The sequence below is a fragment of the Syngnathus floridae genome, chromosome 3 (genome assembly GCF_059516105.1).
Source record: "Syngnathus floridae isolate MCC-2025c chromosome 3, RoL_Sflo_1.0, whole genome shotgun sequence".
NCBI classification, from domain to species: domain Eukaryota; kingdom Metazoa; phylum Chordata; class Actinopteri; order Syngnathiformes; family Syngnathidae; genus Syngnathus; species Syngnathus floridae.
In genome coordinates this window covers 9479593-9487515 of record NC_142415.1, presented here as the reverse complement: position 1 = coordinate 9487515, position 7923 = coordinate 9479593, and positions in this window count along the sequence as shown.

The window sequence follows — 7923 nt, the reverse complement described above, 5'->3', positions numbered from 1 at the left end:
TCATTTGCATTCCTTATTGTAAATTTGAGTGGTAATGAACTAAGATGATCCAAAAGATATACATGTAAACACATCAAGGACTATCAGCGCCCTTTGCATGTGTTGGGAAATAAAGAGAATGAGAGTAACTGCTTTGATTGGTGGTGAATCAAGTCACCTGTGTTCACGCCCACAACGGCGCAAAACAACCTTTTTGTACTTTTAGCTTGTATCTTTTTTTGTGAAAATACCTTGCTCTGGTCCACATCTCATAGGTAATGTAGGCTTTACCAATTAACAAGTTTGTTAGAAAACTAGGACACTGACAATTAAAAACAGGTTAGTTAATCCAATGTGAATCAATAGTCAATAAGCGAGTCACTGAACACAATGTGTTCTAGCAGTGTGCACTCTAAATTCTTTAAACAAAGTAATTGACAAATGTTAACAATTTAACAGAGGTGAACGCATACTACCAGACCCTGGTATACATAAAAAAATATCTCGTCTAAGTGCACCACAGTAAACAAGATTAGGTCTACAATCCATTGGAGAGTTGACTAATACAAGAATCCTACCCCTCAATTAGTCCGTGACATTAAACAAGCAAACTGAATAACCCTGACAATTCAACTGTAATGTTGACATTTAATTTAGGAATGGATTGAAATGTTTGCTAAATTAAATCAAATGCCCTTTCAATTACCTTTTTAACCTCATATTAAAAACGATAAAATAGGCGTTTCAAATAAATACAGCACTCAAGATGTAAAACGTCGACATGAGACTATTTTGGTTTTCAGTTATGCTATCTTCGAAATAAAATGCCTCTGTTGTAACTACCAACATGTCCCCACACACAAAACACAGAAAGACATAATTTTATCGCTGCGACAGCAGCGAGATGTAAGAATTAAATGACTGGCACTTAGCACAGCAGGCTGCCACGCGTTGTACTCACTACTCCAAGTGAAAGCATAAAGGGCTTTAAAAGCCATTTTGATTTGTATATGTCATGTTTAAATAATGCTGGGGAAAGGGCTAGTCTGTCAAGGTGTGAGCAGAAGAGCAAAATGAGATGGCGCCGAAAAGGTCTCGTGAGGATGATTTACTGCACCGATATTACAGGCATGCTGATTTCAAAGGTAAATACAGTGCATGTCTTATCTAATTAAAGAAGTCTGAGTTAATTACTTTGGATTTAGCCACCCTCGTGTCATAATGACATCTCTGAATACCTCGTCAAGCCTCGACACCAGAAATTACAGCTTCATTCTGATGAGCTCTGACAGTGATATAACTATCTGAATATATTTAAGGGGTTTTATGTTACTTTTAAATTAGGTGCCACATGCACAATATGGATCAGATCTTGATCTTGAAGTTGTTTTGGTATTGACATTAAAGCAAATAGCTTCAAATTATGGTTTTAAAATAAGATTAGGGTTTCAAATTAGGGTAAAATTGTTAAAGTTAGGTTTCAAATTAGGGTTATGATTTCAAAGTAGGGTTTGAACGATGGAAGAGCTTCATATTAACGTTTAAAACTAGGAATAGGGTTTCAAACTACGTTGGGTAAGGTTGGGAGCAACTTATGGTTTCACACTAGGGTTTCAAATTGACATTTCAAATAGTCGAATTTCAAGCTAGGGGTAGGGTTTCAAGTATGTGTGCAGTGTGGGTAGTTGATAGATGATTGGTATCCACAGGACATAATATTACTTGAGGTTTGATGAAGTGGAACCTCTAACAATATCATAAAGTTCATCTTATTGAGGTTCAGAATGATCTCAGGTGACCAGAATAGAACGTCTATCCTAATGAAAATTTTACACTATTTCCCAGCAAATTTAATTTTAGACTAACGTAGTTTTAAAGAAAGTAAAAGAGAGCCATCTTGTGGAGAAGCACAGAAACAGCAGCTTTATTCTAAAGGGAAGAAATATACAAACACACTTTATAATACAGCACACTTCAAAATGCATTGTTACATCAACAGTCATCATTTTTGTTATCACTGTCATGTGTAAACTCCTTACACTGTACATTTACAAAAAGAACAATTCAGTCACTCATACTATTATTTAACAAATTCAGCTGCTCTCCTACACAAAATTATTTTACGCCTGGCCGATGCTGCAACATTCAGTTGTAGAGTGTTTACAGGGTAAGGCACTGATATATTCAGTGAACAACCCCCAGAAGAGCCAAAGTAGACAGCTTCCCCCAGCATGATGCTGACTTCACAAGGGCCGTGTCAAAGAAGTCGACAGTGTGTGTGAGACTTACTCGAGCACAACATACACAATATGCTGAAATCGTTTTATTTTGCTGCAGCATCACCTGTCTGAGTAATGACAGAAAATGCCAATGAACACAGAGGTGATTGTATCTGATTGTTTTAAGTGATGAATCATTTGCAGCCTTCACGAGCCATTTCCTGTGACCTTGTTTTTACTTGTTTTCTTATCAGTTATCTCCCTTTGACTGTAATAAGATTATTTCATGCATGTTTTTAATGAGTTCTAACTGGGGGCTTATCTCAAGCAGCATTCATAATAAATGTGTTTAACTTTCGGTCTTGTTTTCTGCACACAATATAAAGGCCTATTTAAATCAACAATAGTATATTATAGGTAAATGATGAAAACAAAAATAAATCTTACTTTAAAAATATAAACAATATATATAGCTACTTTTATCAGTCATGTGATTTATTCTAAGACCTGGTATAGCAAAATGCGTTTTACTGAGCTGTTCCGTGTGCCTTTTAATTCAAACTTCACCTGCAACTTTGTTTAGCATCTGCCTTTTCGTTTTTTGCATGATTCTCTATATAAATTATTAACATTAGTAACATAGAAAAAAAACCGGTCTAATAGGGACGAAGGCAGATATATCAAAAGCTTGAGGAGCTAAAACAGAGTATATCCCACATCCACAGCTTGTCTTGCTGAATAGCAGGCAGTGCTTACAGGCTTCAATGCAGCGTGACCTGCAAATGTCACTCTACTAGGTCCAGTTTTATTGTTCTTCTATCAGCAAGGCTGACTGTAGTGAGTAGTGTGGGTGAAGCTTTTATCTCTTAGCGAACACACAAAGAAGGATTTTCCACATTCCTAGCAGAAGTGATGACTCTCACCTCTGTGAGTCAGTGCGGTTGTGGAAGAATGTGATGTGTCGAGTTATCACCAACAACAGCTCAGAGGCAGTAGTGTGTCAACCTTTACATTTAAATTAAACCTGGCACATTCACCTTTTGACTTTTTTTTTTTTAAATAAGATACCGTAATTTTCGGACTATAAACCACACCAGCTTAAATTCGGGGACATTTTAGTTTTTTTCTTATATCAGCCGCACCGGACTATAAGCCGCACGTTCACATGAGTCATTTACAAAGAAAGACAGTGCACAGAAAGGCTTTTTAAAGTTTTAATAACATACTTTAACATGTCTTTCTAAACGCTGCCTGTGACGCAGCAGTAGTACCGCAGCAACACGGAAGTCAACTACCTTTAACTGAAAAGCGGTATAATATGCATTTCTTTTGTCCCCCATAATGACGGTTTGTGTATTAAAGCTTCCTTTCAGTAATGTCTGTCTTGATCTCGTTCTGTCTCTTCTTTGTGTGAATTATACGGCACTATTTGCCTGGCGGATGGACATGCGATCAACACACCACTTTTCTCCCCAGTGACCGTGTCACATGTCCCTCCGCCCAGCAAAGCGGCGCCGCACAACAGCGGTCTACAGCCTTTTTACGAGTGTATAAAAGTGACCAAGTCATCACAAAAATAAAAAAAAATCCTATAGAAGCCACACCGGACTATAAACCGCAGGGTTCAAAATTTGAGAAAAAAGTCGCGGTTTATAGTCCGAAATTTACGGTACATATTTGTTCCAAAATTATTGTGTGCGACCAAGGTGTGTACCACACACCACGTTGATCTTTTTATGTCAAAGACTTGACCAAATTAGAACTACCAACTGCAATGCATCTGTGTTCTCAGTACGAATCGGACTGTATGTGGCACATTTTGCGTCATCCATTTCTATTTTTCTCCGGCCATCTAGTTGCAATATAAGTTTTTCCTCGCAGGGTAATTGTTGATAAGAGAGGGAAGGTCATGTGACAACTTGCCCAAAATTCTTGCAGCTTTTTCAATGTTGCTATCAGCTGCAGCTTTGCTGACTGTTTTTCTTCTCATCTTTTCATCCATTTTCCATGTCTTGATCGTGTCACTGTTGTGCCATATTTTATTCATGTTTTTTTTCCTTTCCACAAACACTTTGACGCTTCCGGTACAGTCTGAATTTAATCCTGAATTGTTTGTCAAAAGATAACTGAGACATCCATGACTTTATTATACAGTATGTTTATGAGGAGCTACTGTAAGAGTCTGTGCAGATGAAAAAAATTTAGAAATTGAAATTTGGAAAATTTAGAACGCATATTAGAAGTGTCTGAAAACATGTGTGAAGAGACAGAACAAGCACTTGACAAAATCCTTGTCTGTAGTAGCACCCTACTTTTACCAATAGATGATGCTGTTGTTCTGTGCAAATTCTGCTTTTGTGAGCAATTGGGCAATCTGTGGTGACACTGACTTCTTCCGTCTCACCCATGTATTTCAAAAAGAAATATGCCAGTGAAATTCAGCAGTGTGAAAAATTAAAATCCCTATTCTGATTAGGTTAAAGAAAATCATACCTACCTCCCTTGACTGAAATTTCCTTGTTCTAAATAATTATACTTTATGCCTCAAACGTTTTCACTTCTTTTTGCTCAAATAATAAAGGATGACTTGGAAAAAGACATTTTTCATCTGCTTACCTTGAATCTAGTGTATTAACTTGATATAGATCATGTGTACTTTTTCAATTTCACACCGGTTCACTCAAACCCCATATGATGAATTCAAATGGTGGTGGAGGAAAGTAAGCAAGTCAGAAAAAAGAAAAACAGCAATTGATACTGCGCAAGACCCTCATAAGCTTCACAAAGTGTTTACAGATGGTCTGGAAGCTTTGTGATGTGATTGGGTTGACAGGGCTGCTGACTTCCAATTTAGTCTTTGCTTTGCTGAAACAAAGAGCTTATGTAAGGTCCCATCACTCTCGTTAAACGGTGTGGTTCTACAACAGTGATGGTGTACAGCAGCAACATTGCATGACATTTGCTTAACTCTACTTGCTGACTTTTTCTTCTCACAGCAGCAAATGTGCCAGGGACTTCTCAAGAGAGCGATGTGAATTCAGAATACCTCCCTAATGTCGGTCCCGAGAGGGCCAAACTCGTATATATACTATGACAGTGTCAGACTGTCACAGCAGTCAGGGTCATATTGCATTGTCCTCTATATCTTCTTAATAAGGAATTGGACTTTTCCCCTTGTGGGTATGACAGGTTGTTGGAAAGGGTGAGAAACTTTTGCTTCCTGTTATAAGAGGCTGGCAAGATGATATAGTTGATACTTTGGTCATAGGTTTTGCCGGACTGCCAGCTTGGTGGTTTTACAACCTTCATTTTGATAGAAAAAGTGTTTGCAGGTATACGGGTGTGTTTATTGTAATTCATCAGATATCATTTCAGATCCAACTGTGGCTAATATCTAAGCTAGGTTTGACAAAATATTTATTTTGTAGATGTATAGGTTTACTTGGATGGTACAAAATTCTCATTAATTAATCCATTGTTAGAAGTAGTAGTTTTCATCTTTCATTTATCAGCAAGTATTTTATAGGATATGCTATTCTGCATGATATTCATTTGAGATGATTTAGAAATAAATGGCTGCTGTTCTATGTGACATCTTACGACCAGTAACTTTCTGATTAATCGATGCAATTAATCAATTGTATGTCAACAACAGACAGACAGACAGATGGGCAAACAGACAGACAGACAGACATATGGACAGACAATCAAATGGACTGACATTTGAGAAAATGTCAACTTTGGCTGAAAATTGTATTAGTACCTTTATGGCAGAAGAAAGTGCCAAACCCAAGGTTTCCTCTCTCTGCTGCTAACCAGGGGTCTTAAACTCAATTTATCTGGGGGCTACTGGAGGTAGAGTCTGGGGTGAGGCTGGGCCGCATTGTTTTTTTTTTAGGTCTTAGTACCATCAGACATTAATTCACACACTGAAAACAAAGAGGAGAAGACGAGTATTCGTTTTACTCGCGAGGAGAATGGCAGAGAGTTTCAATAACAAACTGTGAATTCTGAGTTCTTACTCTGCGTTCTCCTCTTTTTAATGTTTTGGTTGCCCTGGTTACAAAGGCGTTGCCACACTAAAGGGAGGGGAGTTTAGAGCTGTCGCAACGCTGATTAGCTAACGAATGTTATATGATGAGAGGCCTTGGCCCATTCGTGACTCCAGCAGTGCAGAGTCTGTCCTGTTACTCCTCAGCCGGTTGGCAGCCGGTTGGCTGACTCGTCCTTGATTACATATTTTGAACCGTGTTGAGTGCCGTTTTCCTGTAGAACAATGCAACTAGACTTTCTTGCTAAGGTTCAAACAATACCGTATTTCCTGCACTATAACGTGCACCGGATTACAAGGCGCATCTTCAATGAATGGCCCATTTTAAAACTTTGTCCATATATAAGATATATACATTTGGTCCGGGGGCCGGACTTTGGCCACGCCTGCTGTAGTGGCTCAATATTGGTCCATATATAAGGCCGACCTGATTATAGGGCGCACTGTCGGCTTTTGAGAAAATTAGAGGTTTTTAGGTGCGCCTTATAGTGCGGAAAATACGGTAATAATATTTAGTAAATATGGGTCAGGCTGACCATGTAATTATTTCAACAATAGGCTTGGATAAAAACTTATACACCCCTGTTCTCAAAATTAAACCACAACTTTAACATTGTTCTATACATGGCTTCTGCCTACTTCTTCCTGCTAGACACCTGGCAGCGCTTCCTCTTGCATAGCTGAGCCCAATTTGTCGTGAGGGAGGAAGCAGTTAAGACCCTCAGTAAATCGCGGGCCACACTAACATTAAACTTTAATATTAAGGCGAAACTATTGCGGGGCGCGGGTTTGAGACCGCTGATTTTAATCTAAAAATACCAAACCCTAATTATAGTTACTAAAGCGTATTGCCTCAGGCCTGGTTGCATCCGTCAGTTCCCATTAGTTTACTCCAAGTGGTTCAGTAGCACTTTGTCCATCTTCATCTATTCGTCAAGCGTGTTGGCTAGCTGACCAGAATGTTTGTGCAATTCCTTGAACTGATGCCATGATTGGTGTGGTGTTAAAGCTTGAGGTTTAGTTAGTTTTGGGAGTAAAAGGACTGCCAAATGTTTAAATTTTGAAAGTGTTAATTTCACTGCGAGGCAGTAAAAGGACTGCCAAATGTTTAAATTTTGAAAGTGTTAATTTGGCTGTGAAGATTATGGAGTGATAGACCCCCCCACCCATTTTTTTTATTTCCAAGTTTAGATTTCTGCAACAGTTTGCATGAGGTTCTTTCACTGTCAAAGATAAATGGCTTTCTGTTCCATCAAAGTCACTGTTCACATTTTAAATAATATTTTAAACAGTTATAAGTATCACTATATCACACATTAATTTGTTTTTTCCAAAGCGGTACAGAAAATGGATGGATACAAATATTTTGAGATTTATTAAAAACAAAAAAACAAAAGAAAAAACAGCGCTAACTAAAATGTCATGCAGTGTTTGTAAGTCAAGAGCCAATGTAGTTTAAAAGCCAACCAGAAGATGGTGGTAAACCTCCACTACAGAATGCCACTTTCATTGGCATTTTCTTCAAAGTGGATGCGTTAGTTTTTATTTTTGTCACATTTTATTCTTAAATTTTCTTGACATTTTGGACATCAATCCACATGTAAAACAGAAATATAATTTACACAAAAATTAAGGTTACAACTAGATGTAGATGAATCAATGTATCAATATTAA